Consider the following 19,327-nt stretch of genomic DNA (forward strand, 5'->3'; position numbering starts at 1 on the left):
AGGTGCCACAGGTGTGCGGAGACCCCAGCTCCATCCATGAGTCTATCTCGCAGATGCTTTCAGATTGCATCACTCCTCTAAGCAAGAGTCTACCCAGAACTCCTGCCTATGAGTTTCAATAAATTCTGAGTGTTACAAAACATTTAAAAATTGCTTCCCCTAAGAGATCCTCACTGGGATGGGGATGGGAGCTGTCACTCCCCATAGGGACAGAGGCATAGTTTTTTCTAGGCTGGGCAGGCCTGGCTCCATGCCAGGGCCTGGCATCAGTAGGTGACCACTGCTCTTCATCAGGTGGCAAGTGCTTTCTTGGTGCTGCAGACTTGCATGTCACACTGAGGAGAGGGGAGTAGGGGGGACTCTTAGGCAGGTGGAAATTTCTGCTGTTTGCAGTATGTACCATTGGACTCCACCAAGATGTCAAGGCTATTGGGCCAAAAGTACTCATGGAATATATTTGAAGAGAGACAGCATGCAGTTAAAGGGGAGCCTTGAAGGTCATGGCTGAGGATATGGAGAGCAGGGCAGGACCGTGGCAGGCTGAGGGCAGCTGTGTGCTTGTGCAGGTCATGGGCGATCAGGGGAGCCAGAGAGGGCAGGAGCGGAGCATGGGCAGTCAGGCAATGGCTCCTCTCTTTCTACTTTGCTAATATCAAACCCACACTAGCTTGACCATGGCTTCTGCTTCTATCAGCTGCTGCCTGGGGGAGGGAAACCACAGAAAAACAGTTTGCAGGAACATGTCTGATTGGCATATTCGGGGATCCATAGTGAGTGCAGGAGGGTGGTCTGGGCTGGAGGGGGAGTCTTGCCATAGAGGTCACAGTCAGGTCACAGCACAGCTGGAATCCCCGCTTGGTTCTCTGGACTCATAATGAAATCTTTTCAGAGTGCAAGTGCTGTCTGCCATTCCAGAGATCCCGGAAGCCTGCAAACTCTCCCAAACCTGGCTGGTCTTCCTCAGTTTTGCAAAGTAGTAGAGTCTGTAGGAAGTGAATGGAATCCCTGTGGTTACAGACTGGCAGAATTTGGATGTGTGTCTCTGCCCAAATCTCATATTAAAATGTAATCCCCAGTGTTGGGGGTGGGGCCTGGAGGGGCTGATTTGATCATGGGGGCTGATTTCTTGTGAATAGTTTAGCACCATCCCTCGGTACTGTCCTCATGATAGTGAGTTCTTACAGATCTGATCATTTAAAGAGTGCGGCACCTCCCCTCTTGCTCTCTTGCTCCTGCTCTAGCCATGAGACTAGACTAGCCTGCGCCCCCTTTGCCTTCTGCTATGATTAGAAGCTTCCTGAGGCCTCCCCAGAAGCAGAAGCCACTACTTCCTGTAGAGCCTTCAGAGTCATGAGTCAATTACACTTCTTTTCTTTGTAAATTACCCAGTCTCAGACATTTCTTTATAGCAATGCAAAAATAGACTAATACAAAGTTCATGTATCGTTATTTTATGGGAATGGTACTATTCCTTCCCTGCTCCCAACCACCATCTTAACATCTCCCCTCTTACCTGCAGTTGGAATTTCTAACTATGCTGCCTTCCTCTGGCCCCTCCCAGAATGCTGCTGCCAAGTCCTCAGCAGCCCCTGGAAATGCCCACTTTTATGGCCAGTGGAGCATAAGACTGTCGCGTTTGAAAGCCAGATCAATTGGACGAAGCCTCTGGTTCCTGAGCTCCAACATTTAGCAGGTCTTGAAAGCCAACACCATGTGGACTGACAGCAGAGGCAGCCCCAACCCAACATTTCAACAGGCACTTACTGAGTATCTATTATGCGACAGCTGCTTTCTTGGGATAAAGGAATGAGGCGTCTGCAGACACAAAATACTATGAAATGCCACATGATGATGTCAATAAGAGAAATAAGTTCAAAGTGTTTTTGAGAACCCAGAGGAAAGCACAATGAACTCTGTCTGTCTGGAATGGACAGGGTGTTGCAGTGGCCTGGTGAAGAACCACTGGTGGTGTGAGCAGTCAAGGGGGCTGCAAACAGAGAGAAACAGAACATTTCAGAGTCATTAAAAAGCCAGACTGGCTAGGCCTGAAAAATTCGTTGAATGAGGTGAAGGGTGGGTGCTTGGGTGGATGAGTGTCAGGGTCATTTCTTGTGACAGGAAACCCAGGAAGGGGGAAGATTTGAGGCAGCAAGAGGGTTTTCTGTCACTTGCTTTGTGAGAGCCACCATCAGACCAGAGGCATTTGAGTCCTTTTGTTAGAATAAAGTGCACACTTCTATTTGAAATGACCTTAATACTTCCTTCTCAGGCTGTCAAAACCCCACCCTTTCCCAGCCCAGCTCAAGTTTCACCTTCTCTGAGAAGCTTTCCTTAAACATGTGGACCCCTCATTCCTTGTTTGAGGTCATCTTGGTGCCATCTTTTTCATCAGTGACAGCACTGTGGCCTTGCTGGCCTGGGGATACAGCAAGCTGCACACAGGTGTGTCTCTCTCTCCAAGGCCCTGGACCTGTTTTTCTCACCCTTCCTTCATGTCTTCATGCGCCCAATGCCACACCCAGCACAAAACAGCATGAGCGAATGAGTGCTACATTAAACCACATTGCAGGGCTTCTGCTTAACTAGGGCAAGGAGCAGTAGAAATTTCTGGAGCTCTCACCTGAAGCTTCAAAAGAAACCAACCTGCAAGGTGCAACAGCCAGACAGAAACGCCTCCCTCTGATGCACAAATAAAACCAAGCCTGGAGGAGGGAGCCTGGCACCAGGTCCACCTCTCCCGATCATCTGCCTTCCAGAGTTTTACTCTGTGAAGGGTGCTGGCCCCTAAGTGGAGGTGACAGTTGGCTGGCTCTGGCCACCCATATACACAGTCTTTGCCCCGTTTCTGTGGCAGACAGAATTTGCAGTCTGAATCCAAGCATTGGGGGCAACCCTGGGCCAATCTGAAGCAGCAAGGCTTGTCATCCTTCATTCTCAACTCGGCTTTCCCTGACCTTCAGTGAGTACCAGCTCTACCCTATCCTCCTGTTTCTGAGCAGCCATCTGCCCCCATCAGTGTCCTGCTTCCAGTGCAGCTATCAAAGGATCTGTCCTCAGATCTTGCTATGAACCCTGCCCCTCACCTAGTGTTACCAGCCATGCCATTCAGCAACAAGTCTCAAGGGATCCTTTATGAAGCCAAGCCCCAAGCCAGGCACCATACAAGAGTGAGAGACCCCATCACACCCACAGAACTGCAGCGGCCACCATAGCATCTGACACACGCTATGCTCAATGGAGGCACTGGATGCATGTCCGGTGCTCTATGGATGCATGTTGAATGAATGTTGGGTGCAATAATAGACAGCCCCTGTCCTGCAGCAGTCCAGGATCTGGCAGAAGAGACACTGGACAGAGAGGCTGGCTTGGGAGCTGGGGTCAAACCACATGGTCTAAGTACACACTCTGCTATGGATGTGCGGGGTGGCTTTGATTTCTCTGTGCCTCTGTTTGCTCATCTGTGAAACGTGGATAACTTTGAAACCTGCCTCCCAGGTAGTTGAAGAGAGTAGGTTATGTCTGATAAGTGTATAGCACAGTCCCTGGCACTCAGCAAGTGCTCAAGAGACTCGCTGAGAGGATAGGTGGTAAATCAATGAGTGAGTGAGTGGGTGAGTGAAAACATGAATGAAGTACTGATGTAGTACAAAGTGCCGCTGGAACTGGCAGCATTTGGGGACCTTAGTGGAAGGTGGTGTTTGATGAGGAGGGTCTCCCTAGGTGGAGCTAGGGAAATGGCACCCCAGGTGGAGGGCACAGCCCAAACAGAGGCAAAGGTGGGAATGGGCAGGGCAGTTTGGGGAACAGGTGGCTCAGGCTGGCTGGGCCATGAAGGGCGGGGACAGGAGCCATGGAAAATACAGAAGGGGAAAGTTGGGCCCAGACACATGGGGCGCTGAATGCCAGGCTGGGAGATTGGCAAAGGAGAACTTTGCCATAGGGGAGGGAAGAGCATGCCCAGGACAGGAGGCAGATGATGCCTAGAGGGACACAGAAAGAGCTGAACATCAGTTCTGCCTCCTTCATGCTGCTCACAGCCCAGTTCAAGCGGAGGTGCTCTGATAGGGATGAACCAGCGCATGGGGAGAAAACCCTCAAAGCCTTTACTGCTTGTCCATCAGTAAGCGTTACTGGGTTTGCTGGATCCAAGAACATCCATAAGGCATAGGATTTCAATCTCCGTCTCATCTGACTCTCCCAGTTCCATAGATGAGAAACCCAAAGGCAGGGAAGGGATTTGCCTGAAGCTAAGAGCTCCTGGGCCTCTGTCCCTAGGACCTATTTCCCTTTAACATGAATGCAACATTAGCAAGTTAAACCCATCTGAGGCAAGAAAAATGAAAATAAATCTCTACCAGTCATCCCAACACCAATCCTAAAGAACTGGTATTTTACTCTTGAAAAACAGAGGCAAAGAAAAGTGACACTGCTTGTCCCAGATGCCGATGGGGCCTGTCTTTCAGGGCAGCATGGCATGAGACATTCTTCATTCATTGACTCATTCACTCAACAAATGTTCATCGAGTGCCTTTGCCACGTGGGGCTCCATGCTGGATGCCGGGAGCCTAACTTTGGAAAGGCCACAGATTTGGCATCTGACCTCAGGCTAATTCTGGCCATGCCTGACCCATCTGTATGGCCCTGGGCAAGTCACATCATCTTTCTGAGCCTCAGCTTTGTCATCTGCAATGTAAGGATCCAGCACAGAGCTCCTGGCATTGCATTCAGCGTTAAACAGGATCGTGTGTGTAAAGTGCCCATTGCCATCCCACAGAAGGAGGTCCTAAGGCAGGTTCCCAGCCCAGATGCCTCGCTCAGATACATTTTTGTTACTACCCCCCCCCCCCAATGAGCTCCAAGGGAGATTCCAGATTCTGGGGGACTTAATTGTTTCCTTCTGATAAATATCACGGTGCACAAAAGCTGAGAGCTGCAATGGGTGCATCTAGCACTTTGAGACGTGGCATCTCCTTGCGGAAGCATCGCTCACCACTCTGCGAGCCAGGGAGCCCAGCCCACGCTGTTGGCAGAGAGGAAGGAGCTCTGACAGCAGCTGGGACACAGTGACTGATAAGGTGCTGTCACTTTCCATCCACTGCTGTGTTCAAGTATCAAAGTACTTTGTTGAAAATGCCAGGCAATTTCTCTCCTCCAGAATTCATCAAAGCCTGTGGGGGTTTGGGGAATAAATAGAAGAGATGCTGAAAACAATTAGAAATGTTCTGGGGAAATGATGCACTGGGGACTCCTGTACATCACACTTGTGCCTTTTCTTCCATCCCTCATGTGGCGGAGAGCTTTGGTCTCAGGTCTCAGATGAGGAGCACTTACAGACTGGATGACCTGGACTGAGGCACTCAACCCTCTGGGGCCACTGTTTCTTCATCTGGGAATAAGAAAATCTATTTGGGTTTATTGTGAGTGTTAAATTATGGGGGGAGTCTTAAGTTTTTGTGCTGAAATGACCTTTGTCAGTCAGGGATTCTTAACTCTGGCTGTACATCATACCCACCTGGGAAGTTAGTTATTTAAAATATCTTTGTCTGGGGCCCACCTCTGGGTAGTTTTATTTAATTGGTCTGGTCTAGGGTCTGGGTACTGTCTGTCTGGTTGGTTGGTTGGTTAAAGCTTCCCAAGGGATTGAAATCTGCAGCCAGGTTTGAGAATTCTGTCACTGAATCTGCCTTCTCATTGCAGGTCTTAAGCATGGAAACCACAATGTCAGTTTTATGCCCTGGAAAGATCACTCTGGGGACAGTGAAGATAATGGGTTGTGTGGTAGGTGTAAGACTACATTTAGGGACACGAGTTAGAGCCTTTCTATTCACTGTGTGGTCCATGGAACCGTAGTATTGACCCTCCTTGTTAGGGAGGCAGAATCTTAGGACACATCCTGAGCAACTACTGACTGAGAGTCTGCATTTCAACAAGATCCCAGGTGATGTGTACCATCATCCCTCGGTGTCCACAAGGGGGTTGGTTCCAGGACCCCAGAGGATATCAAAATCCACAAATGCTCAAGCACTTTATATAAAATGACATAGTATTTGCATATAGCCTATGCACATCCTCCAGTATACTTTAAATCATCTCTGGATTGCTTATCAGACATACCTAATACAATGCAAATGCTATGTAAATAGTTGCTCTACTGTGTTGGTTTTACATTTGTATCATTTGTATTGTTGTTTTGTTACTTTTGTTGTTTTTAAAAATATTTTTGGTTTGCTGTTGGTTGAAATCACATATATGAACTCGTAGATACAGAGGGCCAAATCTTCATGCATGAAAGCTTGGGAAGGTCTGGATTAGAAGACCATGCACTGCAGGGGTCCAGGCTGGAGATGGTGACAACCCCATTCAGAGAGTGGGGTTTTAGAATAGAAGGAGACATATGGGAGAAGAATTGACATGGTATAATGGCGGGGCTTGGTTTGGAGTTTGGGAAAGAGATATCGAAAATAAGAACATATTTCTTATTTGGCCCCTGGGGAAAGATAGTGTCTCTGTCTGCAGGTTAGTAGGGAAAGGCTGATGAGTTATCTTCTTTAACTCAACTATTTTTGCACAGCATCTTATGCCAATAAGTACCTTGCAACTTTTGTGCCTTATTTAGTAAGAAGCATCTACCCAAACATGCTCATTCTGGTGTAGATAGAAAAGGGCATTTTTCATTGCAAGTTTTCACATTTGGAAACAGGCTAGGTGCTTGCTCTTGGTCACATACCTAGGAACTCGTGGAATGAAGCCTGAACTCAGACCTTCTTACTTCAGATCCTGTGTTCTTTTCCACGACTGGCGGTATTTCTTTTGTTTTGTTATTTTGTGTCCCATTGATCTCTGCTGTTGTTATTGTCCATTCACTGCTTAGTGTCCAACTAAGTCAACGTAATAGATCCCTCATGGAATGCTTTTATAGAATCTCCTATATTAATCACTGGTCTTTTAAAAAATCACTGCATATAATAGGCACACAATCAACACATAACATCTCTGGTCACCAGAACATGTGAGATTTTTTCCCACACTGATCTCACAAGACTGCCCTGATTTGAGATTCCACTCTTAAGTCCAGGCCTCCCGTATTTCTGGCCAACTGGCTATAAATTGGGGATTCCCATGACCCCCTCCTCAGGCTTGAACATATGAGCGTATGATGGGAATTGGGAGAGGAGGGTGGAGAGGCAGGGAGATACTCTATTTTGGGGGTCTCAGATGCCTTGGCAGAGGTTTGGACCTTGTCGAGGGCATGAGACTACTAGATCTGTGCCTTTAAAAGATCAGTGTAGCAAAAAGATGGAAGAATAATTACATCAGGGTTAGAAAAACATAAGAAAACTTGGCTGAAGAAAAAGTCCATGTGAGAAATGAAGTCAGCTGAACCAGTGCCTCTGGCATAAAGAACAAGAGCAGTGGTGATCAACCTTTCAGAACCACGGACAGATCCCCTCTTAGTTCAATCCCCTTTCACGAGAATATTGTATAAATATCCTATCCGACTATTTTCAAAATAGCCACCATTTACTGAGTGCTAGGATCCTTGCATACATTATGTCTTCAATCCAAATAACAACTCTGAAAGGCAATGATTATTGGCCCCATCCTGCTGGGGAGCAAAAATTGAGTCTCACTGAGGAATCCCTTATCAAGAGCACACAGCAGACCAACGACACAGCGACTTCATTTTGCTACACTGACCATTATATCAAGCTACCACCACTAAACATGCTCTAACTTTGAAGTGGCAATTAATTCTTTTTTCCATTTTAATTAATTAAAAGCACAGATCCAGCCAGGAATTTTAATTGGTCATCCAGAACTGCCACACAGTACTGCTTGTACTTCTACCCCAACCAAAGAAATTTGGCATCCTTGTTCTCTGTGCTGAATATTGTGAGTAACTGCAAGGATATCTATGTAGGATTTGTTTTGAATATTGGAATGGTTTCTAACACCCTTCAATCCTCCTTCAAGGATGCCTAGGGATGTGGGGAGCCAGGACATGGAAAGGTGAAGAAGGCAGACCCTGGGAACCCTGGCACCCTTGTTAAAGTTTTAAATGGGTCTTCTCCAGGAAGCTGAGAAAATACTCAGCCCTACCAGCTCCTTTTCCCATCTTGGGAACATTTCCTTTCATTTTCACAAAGTCAGGCTTGTGATTATTTTCAGTTCCAATATGAGTTTGTCACCGTGTGTGGACTGGAAATGAGGTGGATGTCAAATAAATACCTGATAGAGTTTCTGCCTCACAAACTGGGGAGTGTTGAGAGGACTTTCAACACCAATGAGAATTCTATTACAGTATTTTCTGGGCTGCTGTTTGTTTCTTTGGTCAGAGGGTCCGAATTCAGGGCCTCACTACCTCCCCTGGGAAGCTGTCTCTAATTTCTCCCCCTTTGATGTGTTGTGCATACAGCATTAGATTAATCTTCAGTAGAGCAACTCTATCTAATAAAGTTACTCATCTGGTCCAAGATTCTTAGTGGCTCCCTATTGCCTTCCAATATAGTTCATAGTCCTTACCTGGCTATTGAGGGCCCTTCACAATTTAGCCATAGCCTGTCATTCTAACCTCATATCCCGCTGCATCTCTCCGCAAACATCATGATCCAGTCACATGAGTTTAATTTCTATTCCATACATTCATAGCTCAGGATGTGCAAATTGTCTTATCAGTTTCTTGGCACACAGGCCTCCCCAATATAATAAGAGTCTTCCTCAAAATCACCATTGAAAGCAGTCTGCTAGCAAGACAGAAGTCAGAACATTTTGTAATTTTATCATGGAAGTGACATCCCCTCGATGATGCAGTGCTTTGTTTATTAGGAGCAAGTCACTCAAGGGGAGGGGATTACATGAGGTTGTAGATATCAGAGGGTAAGGACCACTGGGGACCATCTTAAAAGCTGCCTACTACAATTCCTGTTGAAGACCTACCATCCCTTTAAGAGTTAAATCAAATCATATTTCTCAAAGATCTTTCTATATGTCCTAGTCAGAATAATTCCTCTCACTTCATAATATCCTCGTTCTACATTGCTTTATTTGTCCTTCTAGAGGAACACTTGTCTTAATGCCTACAGTAGAGGCACTTAAAGATGTCTGTCTTTACCACCATTTTGGGAGTCCCTGGAGGGCAGGAATCACATCTGTTTCTGTCTCTGCATTTTATGCAGCCTAATGGAAGAGAGGTGTTGTGTAAATGTTTGCTGAAGTGAGTTGGCCAACTCTTCTGTTCCTTTAGAAATAGCTTTTAGCCTCCAATTTCAAACACAGAAAATAATTCACTGACAGGGTGTTTGTCTTGGGTGATAAGGGAATATGCTTTTCTCAGAGTTCACAAAATCCAAGATTTGACAGGTTAAGAAATAGGAGTTTACCGTAAACTGGAGCAGAGAGAAGCAAGTTTCTCTGAAGGCATTCATGTGTACAATATATGACCATATATAAAAATTCACAAGGTAAGGCCGGGTGCGGTGGCTCAAGCCTGTAATCCCAGCACTTTGGGAGGCCGAGACAGGCGGATCACGAGGTCAGGAGACGGACACCATCCTGGCTAACACGGTGAAACCCCGTCTCTACTAAAAAATACAAAAATGTAGCCGGGCGAGGTGGCGTGCGCCTGTAGTCCCAACTACTCGGGAGGCTGAGACAGGAGAATGGCGTAAATCTGGGAGGCGGAGCTTGCAGTGAGCTGAGATCTGGCCACTGCGCTCCAGCCCAGTCGACAGAGCGAGACTCCGTCTCAAAAAACAAACAAAAAAAAAAAACAAAAAAAACAAACAAAAAAAATCACAAGGTAATAATAATAATAAATAATGCTTACCATGTCAAGTACTGTATACTTCACCTACCTTGGACCACTTAATTCTCACAATAGTCCTAACATGTTGGACAACTTGTCCTCATTCTACAAACGAGACAGGCTACACTTCAAGAGATAGGTAACTGCCCCAGATGACAGGGTCTGATGACAAAGGCTATGCTCCTCACTGCTCCCCTGGGTGCCTTTTTCTTATTTTCTTAAATAAAGAATTGCTTTTCTCTTATTACTATTTAAAAGCTGTAATTTTACCACAGTGAACCTAGAATTGCACTGGGCCAGTTCTGAAGCATAGCTTTGTGAATGACACATAGGTCTGCAAATCAGGAGCACAGAATTTTCCTTTTGGTTATATCCCAAACTTGCAGTACAACCCTGGAAAGGTCGTTTGCTATCTCAGGATCTTCTTTTCTAAAACCAGATGCAAATTACGTAATACCTAAGGTTCATCACAATTCTAACAGTATATAGGATTTAATTATAAATCATTATAATTTAAATTGTATTGCTAAAATGTACATTAAAATCAGATCATTGCTATTTTGTCAAAATCCCTCTTGTTTGTTTTTTATATATAAAGGAGTAACCATTTAAAGTTACATTTCAGGCCGGGCGCGGTGGCTCAAGCCTGTAATCCCAGCACTTTGGGAGGCCGAGACGAGCGGATCACGAGGTCAGGAGATCGAGACCATCCTGGCTAACACGGTGAAACCCCGTCTCTACTAAAAATACAAAAACTAGCTGGGCGAGGTGGCGGGCGCCTGTAGTCTCAGCTATTCGGGAGGCTGAGGCAGGAGAATGGCGTAAACCCGGGAGGAGGAGCTTGCAGTGAGCTGAGATCCGGCCACTGCACTCCAGTCCGGGCGACAGAGCAAGACTCTGCCTCAAAAAAAAAAAAAAGTTACATTTCAAAATGTCATCATGGAATAAAGAGACTAAGCCTCAGTGATATCATTTGGGATACTTTTTTAATGAGGTCTTTTTTTAGAAAATCTTGTCAATAAGTCATAATGGACTATATTCCCTATTACAGACCCAGAGGTTTCATTACGGACTATTTAGGAAGATTAAGGAACACTCCCTCTGGAGGGAACTTGAGTCTCAGAGCACCTAGGATATCACATTAAGCATCTGAAATACTCATTTTCGGTTTCTAACAGTGTATTAATAAGTCTACAAAGAATACACTTATTAAAACCAACATATGCTGAGGGATAATAAACCCAGTCCACATTTTCATCTGTCTGTTTCTGCCTGTGAATGAAGGGAAAAGGAACGTGAAAATTGAGTTGCTGTCCTACCCAACGCTCTTCTCTTCCTCCTTGTGCGTGACGGGGTAAGTAGTATCATGGATTGGACACTGGTCTTGGGATCAAGTAACCAGGGTCCAAACCCTGACTAAGCCATTCACCTTGTACAAATCATTTGACCTTCTGTGGGCCTGTTTCTTTCTTTTCAAAATAGGCTAGACCAGGGATTTTCAGAATGTGCCCCTGAGAGCTTGAAGCATTTCTTCCTTGGTGCCCGGGGAACGCTGCCGGGTGATGACCGGATGAAGGGGTTTCTCAACATTAAATGCTATTGTTAAAAAACCTCTGGCTGGTTGATGTGTAGAGTCTTTTCCAGTTAGATTTTGGAGGTGATAGGGAAATATCTATTGATGTTTCCGTATTCTTGAATTATTTTAGCTTATAATTTCAGTTTTTAAAATGTTAATACACATGCATACATGCCATTATGGCTAAAATAACATATGATTAGGTACCATGTTGTCAGATTGAGCCTTCCTGGAGCCTCAGTAGAGTCAAGGTCAGAACTCTTTGGCATAGGTAATATTTTCTGATTCCAGAGCTTGAAAGAAACAGGAGATTCATTTAAAAAGGAAGCTGAGACTCAGAGGTTATGCAACAAAGAGAGGAGTGGACACCGGGTTTTCTGTCTCCTGTTTCAGGATGTTCTCTGCTGTCCCGTGCTCCCTGCCCTGCTGTTCTCCATCCTATAGCATCTCTGCGTTGTGCTACAGTTGCTTGTGGGCATCATGCCATTCTTCCTAAACCATAAGGTTCTGGGGGATCCGGGCTGTTCCGTCACAATGACCAATGATGTGCATTTCATCCCATCATCCCCTGAGGGGGCTGCAGACATTTGTCATCATCAGGAGAAGAAAAAGAAAGCTTTAGGAAGATAAATCATGTTTCTTTTTTCTTCACTAAGGAACTCTTTAAACTGGAACCCATCTCCACAAATTATGGAACGTCCATACTGAAGTGTCATTTTTTGCAGAAAACAATGATTCACCGAAGTTTTTCCTGACTGGAGATTTAAATTGGGCTGTCCATCACCTTGCTGTCAATCAGCTTCTCCCATCCTGAGCTGCACATACAGTCAGAAATAGAATCACAAGGTCTTTTCTCTGAGGGGAAGCAGGGCTAAGTTTCATCCCTTGTGATTTGCCTCTGAATTTAGTCTGTTGGCAAACATGTGGCAAGCACCTACTATGTGCCAGGCTTTGAGAAGGTGGGAGGGAAGCTAAAGACGACGAAGGCATGGACTTTCCCTGCATCCATTTTCTATTTTCATAACAAATTACCACAAAAAGAGCAACTTAAAATCACACAAATTTATTATCGCACAATTTCTGCTGGTTGGAAATCTAACACCGAGCTAAAATCAAGGGTCATCAGGGCCACATTGCTTACTGGAGTCCCTGGGGAAGAACCTACTATTGCATTTATGCAGGTTATTGACCTGACTCAGTTCCTTTGCCATGGTAGAACTGAGGCCCCATTTCTTTGTTGACCATGACCGGGGGGGGGTCTCCCTCAGCTCCCACAGGCCTCTCCCTAGGCCTTGCATGTGGTGGCCACTTGCACCTCAGAATCAGCCATGATGTGCCAAGTCCTCAGACCCAGGCTCTCTCCTTCTGCTATATCTCTGCCTCCAGCCAGAGAAGGTTCTCTGCTTTTATGGGCTCATGTGGTTAGCTTGGGCACATACAGATGGCCCAGAATAATCTCCCTGTCTTCAAATTTCTAATCTCATTTACATCTGCAAAATTCCTTCACAACAATTCCTAGACTCATGTTTGCTTGAATAACCAGGAGATGGGAATTGTATTAGTCCGTTTTCACACTGCTATGAAGAAATACCCAAGACTGGGTAATTTATAAGGGAAAGAGGTTTAATTGACTCACAGTTCCACATTGTTGGGGAGGCCTCAGGAAACAACAATCATGGCAGAAGGCAAAGGAGAAGCAGGTACCTTCTTCACAGGGTGCAGGATGGAGTGAGTGCAAGCAGGGGAAATGCCAGACACATAAAACCATCAGATCTCATGGGACTCAGTGACGGTCATGAGGACAGCATGGGGAAAACTGCTCCCATGATCTGATTACCTCCACCTGGTCCCGCCCTTGCCATGAGGGAATTACAATTCAGGATGAGATTTTTTGGGGGGCGGGGGACACAGCAAAATCATATCAGGAATCTCAGGGGATGTGACAGTTAATTTTATGTGTCAACATGATTGGTCTACCAGGTGCCCCGACATCAGTCGAACATTGTTCTGGGTGTGTTTGTAAGTGTGTCTCTGGATGACAACAGCATTTGAATTGGTAGATGGAATATAGCAGACTGTCCTCCCAATATGGTGGGCCTCATCCAACCAAAGGCCTGAATAGAACCAAAGGGCTGACGTGCCTGAGAGTAAGAGGGAGCTCCTCCTGCCTGACTTCCTTAGAGTTAAGACATTGTGTTTTTCCTGTCTTTGAACTCAAACTGAAATACTGACTCTTCCTGGTCTCAAGCCTACAGGTCTTTGGACTCATCGGCCCTCCTGGTTTCCAGGCCTTCCAACTCAGGCTGGAACTATACCATCAGCTCTCCTGGGTCTCCAGTTTGCCAATTTAACATCTTGGGTCTTGTCCCTCCATAATCATGTAAGCCAAATATATATATACACACACACACACATATACACATACACATACATATATATATAGGCACATATATATATATTCCCATTAATTACCTAACTCATGTATATATGTATATATAAATATATATTCCCATTAATTACCTAATTTATATATGTGTGGGTGCATATAAATATACACACACACTCACACAAGAAGTGTGCATACACACATATATACACACACACACACACACACACTTGTTTTCTAATATATATCCATGCTGGTTCTCTTTCTGTGGAGAACCCTAATATACAGGAGTATACCTCTATGAACAACCTCCTTCAAAACTCTATCTACTGGAGCCAGGCCCTTCAACAGGGATTGCAAGCTTAAAAGCCTTCAGGGTCAAGGTGAAAAATCAAAATACTGGATGGACATGGTATAATACAACAGGGCAGTGATGGTTCTGTGGTAAACTGGAGTGTACAAGCTCTACCTACCTTTAAGTTTTCTAAAATCACAATGCTGGCCAAACAAAACACAACTAAACATGGTCAGGACCCTTAGAGTTTTCAACGAAATGAAAACTGTTATACTAGAGGCTTGCTGGAAAACCACAAAGAAAGGAAGGATAGAAATGTTTTTATTAAAAAGATGACATTTGCATTGAGCCTTGGTGGTGAATTATAAGTTCTCCAGGCCTGGGGGGAGGAAAGGCACTCCAGGCAGAGAGAAGAGCATAGCGAAGCGGCAGAGCCCTGGTGGTGCCCACGTCTGCTGTGAAGCGGGTAGGAGCACGGGGCCCAGGCAAGCAGCTGGAGAGTAGGTGGGGGCCAGACTCAGGAGGGCTCTGCTGTTAGGAGAGCAGCTGTACCACCCACACACTCCCTGAGACTGGTGTCAGGTGCAAGGCAGGCCTGGGCTGGGAGCTTCAGATCAGCCAGAGATCCATTTCGCTTTCTATACAGGAATTTCATCATGAGAGACTGAGGAACACAGCTTGAATAGCAATGAGGGCCTTACCTCCTTTTGTGCACAGCAGGCAAGGCTGCCCTGAACACCAGGGCCTGGGCTGGGGGAGCTGGACCCCTGGAGACTGAGGCCCCTGCCTTCCCCCACCTTGCTCATTCTCACAACTAGTACCCTTTCCCATTAATTACCTAATTATTGTTTAAATGTCTGAGGCCAGGTGAGCCATCCTCCAATTCAAGCCAAGGAAAGCCTGCAGCCCCCCAGGTGGTCGAGGGAAGCACCTCTGGGGAAAGGCCCCGACCGGCAGGCAGGATCTGTGAGCTGTGTTCAGCTTCACTCTTCACCACCTGCCTTTCTGGGATCCCAGTTCCATCCTCTGAGGAACCACAGCATTGGGCTGGTTACTGCCCAGTCCTGTCCAGGCTCCCGAGGTCTACTCTAAGTCCAAGTCCAGACTTCTGTAGATCTTCAGTCTGAAAAAGGTTTTCTTCCTTTTCTACCCCAGAGACACAAAACCCTCAGAACCACCTAAAGCACAACAAGAAATTGCAGAAAGGAAACTGGGTATCACTTCTGGCGAAGGTTGGAGTTTCTCTTCCCCACCCACGTTCAGGATAAATGACAGGAAAAGGGCACAGGCATGAGGCAGGGGGAGACAAAATCTCCGTTGAAAAAAGTAAGGTTGGGGCAAGTGGCTTAATTGCATGGGGTCCCTAAAATTTTACCTCTGAATCAGACATCTGTGCCTACCCAGCTCTCAAAGAGGACCCAGAAGGGACTGATCCCAACATGCCCAGCTCCTTCTCCCAGGCTCACCAGTTCGGTAAATGCTGCCACTTTCCTTGGGGAGGCGCGAATAAGGGGAAGAGTGTGTGGCAGAAAGAAACCAAGGTGTCGTCCTAGTCGAGGTCCCTCCACAAAGAAACATAAGGAGTAGGGAAAATGTCCCTCCATAAGAGATAGTGATAATAATAATGAATAATATGTATTGAAGGCTGAATGTGTCCGACTCTAAAAATGTATTGTTTTGTTTCCTGAAGACAATCTCATGAGGTAGGTAGTGGAGAAACTGAGGCACAGAAAATGTCGCTGGCCCAAAGGTCACACACTAGGTGATATAGTTTAGATGTGTGTCCCCACTGGAATCTCATGCTGAAATGTAACCCCCAATGTTGGAGGTAGGGCCTGGTGGGAGGGGATTGGGTCATGGGGGCGGATTTCTCACGAATGGTTTAGCACCATCCCCTGTGGTACTGTCCTCACCATAGTGAGTGAGTTCTTGTGAGATCTGGTTATTTAAATGTGTATGGCACCTCCCCTCACTTCCCTTGCTCCTGCTTTCACAATGTGATGTGCCTACCCCACCTTTGCCTTCCGTCATGATTGGAAGCTTCCTGAGGCCTCCCCAGAAGCAGAAGCTGCCATGCTTCCTGTACAGCCTGCAGAACCATGAGCCAACCAAACCTCTTTTCTCGTACATTACCCAGTCCCAGGTATTTCTTTATAGCAATGCCACAACGAACTAACACACCTGGCAAGTGTCAGGCACTGAGACTGCACAGCTCTCTTTCCCAACTGTTCACTCTAGACCAGTTCTCTCCGGACAGCTGTGGGACCTGGTGCAAGGCCCTTGACCTCACCAAGTCTTGGGTCTCTCACCTGCAAAGAGTCATGGCAGTCCCCAGAGCACAGGGTTTGGTGAAAATCATGCCCCAGATGTACTTCTATTTTGAACTTACTCAGTTTGGAGAGGCCAGATAATGTAGTGGGAGGGGCATAATGTGGTAGAATCAACCAGAAGGTTCAAATTATTTCCCCTTAAAAAGGATCATAATAGGCCGGGCACGGTGACTCACGCCTGTAATCCCAGCACTTTGCTGGGCCGAGGCGGGCGGATCACCTAAGGTTGGGAGTTTGAGACCAGCCTGGCCAACATGAAGAAACCCCATCTCTACTAAAAATATAAAAAATTACCCAGGCATGGTGGCGTACGCCTGTAATCCCAGCTACTCAGGAGGCTGAGGCAGGAGAATCGCTTGAAACTGGGAGGCAGAGGCTGCGGTGAGCTGAAATTGTGCCATTGCACTCCAGCCTGGGCAACAAGAGCAAAACTCTGCCTCAGAAAAAAAAAGAAGATCATAATATCTACATCATGCAGATAGACCAACATCCGTGGTGTAGACCTACATCTACGGCACAGGAGTCTTATGAGTTAAAGCTGCACAATGCCTAATAGCCGTTGTTTTGTTGCTGCTGCTGTCATAATTGCTTTGGGGCCTCCTGCTCTCCTTCCCCCACTAGACTCTGGTTTTTGTCTCCCAGAATCATCGCAATGTCCGGCATACAACAGCCACTTGGTGAGTATGAGGTGGGGTGGATAGGTGTTATTTCTTCCTCCCGCCCACCTTCCACACCGCCCAGATGAGTTCTCCAGGCCTTGTTAGCGTCCTGAATGTCCCTGTTAGTGTCCTGTCAGCATCCTGAATTTCCACTTAGAAGAGCACTCATCACTCTTGAAATAGACAGTTGAATTCTTTGCTTTCCCTACTAGATTATCAACACCATTAGTGGAGGGCTGTGACTGTCTCATTCACCATTTACACCCACCCGTGGTACAATGGCGGGAATATGGAAGTCACTCAATGGATGTCTATAAGATGGATGAACGAGAAAATGCATTGACTGAGTGGGTGGATGATTTCACAGAGCTGCTGTGTCCCAAACCAAATACAGGATCAAACCTTGACCCTCTGCAATTCCAGATATGACCAACAGAGGGTACTCTGCTCTGAGGTTCGTAAAGATAATGCGATTTCTGTCCTTAAAGCTTGAAAACCAACTAAGTGACCGATGCTATCCAGCACGTGGCTTTAGGTAATGCCCTATTTAATGGCCTCAGTTGAAGCTGCCCACGCTCCACAGCTGAGCTCCCAGCCAAGCTGGGGCAATAAGACAGCCCTGTTAGGGCTAAAAAGCCTTTTCTATATTTCGAAGACGTAGGTAAAATCCCAGTAAGGCATTCAATGGCATAACTTTATTGGCAGAGTCAGCATATTTTTAAATCACATATTAAAGGTGGTGGGATTCACACTGGCCTGGAAATCCTGATTCTGTGCTCACCTGTATAAAACCTTGAACAAGGGGCTTTTCCTCATTCATTCACCCACTCATTTCATTTATTGGACAAACTTTTTCTGAGTATGAAATATGCCAAAAGCACAGGAAGGTCTGAGTTGAAAAGTCAAGTCCTTGTCCTAGACAGCTCAGAGTTTAAAGGGGTAAGATAGGCATGAAACAGACATTTCAACACCAGAGCCATCATGCAGACTGTGTCGAATGGCACAGGGGCACAGAGAAGGAGCACCCAATTCATCCCAGGAGATGTGGTCAGGAAACAGCTCTAGGAAGAGGCAGCCTTCAAGCTTTGTCTGAAAGGACGGGTGAATGAACAGGTGCAGGGATGGAGTTCCTGGCAGGAGGACCAGCAAGAGCAAACACAAGGAGGCTTGGAGGTATGCGTCTTGCTTGAAGAAGTGCACTAAGGGCAGTTCGTGTGCAAAGTATTCATGGTCTTATCAGGGACCAGAGAAGGGTCTTTTGTACTGACAGCAGAGGCCCTACTTCATCCAGATGGCAAGAGAGAGCTTTTGAAGGATTTTAAACAGGGAGGTGACAGGGCCAGTGTTGTATTTTGAAAGATCACTCTGTTGACCAAGCAGGCAGTTGGGGTGGAAGGTGGCTGGTGGGAGGAGGCCTCTCTGAGCTCAATTTTCTCACCTGAGATGCCTGAGAGTGGAAGAAGATGGCCTAGAAATTTCCTTTGGGTTCAATGTCCTATTTTTTCTACACACACAGATATAGACACTTGAGTCCTTCAGCATGAACAGAGGTTATCAGAAACACATCACAACTGGGGGTGGGGTGGTGAGGGGAAAAGGTTTCCAGCAAGCTGGGGTCTAAAAATACCATGATCTAACTGGGTCTGCCTGTCACCCACTTCAGTGGGTCTGACGCGGTGTCGAGAAGCTGTTGTCTGTATCTGTCTGCAGCCCTAGTTAAGAAAAGCCTGCAGGAAGCAATTAAGAAGGGAAGATGCCACTCACCTTGTTGGACGGGTGTCCTTCTGAGGCACTCTGCAGTTAACAAGGTGTCTAACAAAGTGTCCGAAGGCAGAACTCAAAATCAGGCACTTTCCTGGAGTTGTCCCTGACCTTCAGAAAATGGGACCACTATGGCCTTTGTGGAACCTACGTTCTCCTGATAATGCCAAGGAAAGAACCCAGAAAGAAATGCTCTCTGTTCCTCATCCCAGGAACCCCATGCTCAGGAGGGTCCAGTTTTGTTCATGAGGCAAAGGCAGAGGAGACAGGGAGATTTATGAGAAAGGGACACAGTCCTTCATAGGCAAGTTCACTAGATACGGACGGCAGAAAAAGTGTTCCTAGAAGAGGACACAGCTTAGATAATGACCTTGAGTCAGGAATCGTAGTAACCTAATGCAATTGTGTTGGAACAGGTCTTGAGCGTTGCTTTTTCAGTAATTGGAGACATCTCTAATGTCAAAGGGGACAGCTTGGATCTCGATGGTATATTGATAAGACTGGCAGGACTCGTA

The sequence above is a fragment of the Piliocolobus tephrosceles genome, chromosome 6 (assembly GCF_002776525.5).
Source record: "Piliocolobus tephrosceles isolate RC106 chromosome 6, ASM277652v3, whole genome shotgun sequence".
Classification (NCBI taxonomy): domain Eukaryota; kingdom Metazoa; phylum Chordata; class Mammalia; order Primates; family Cercopithecidae; genus Piliocolobus; species Piliocolobus tephrosceles.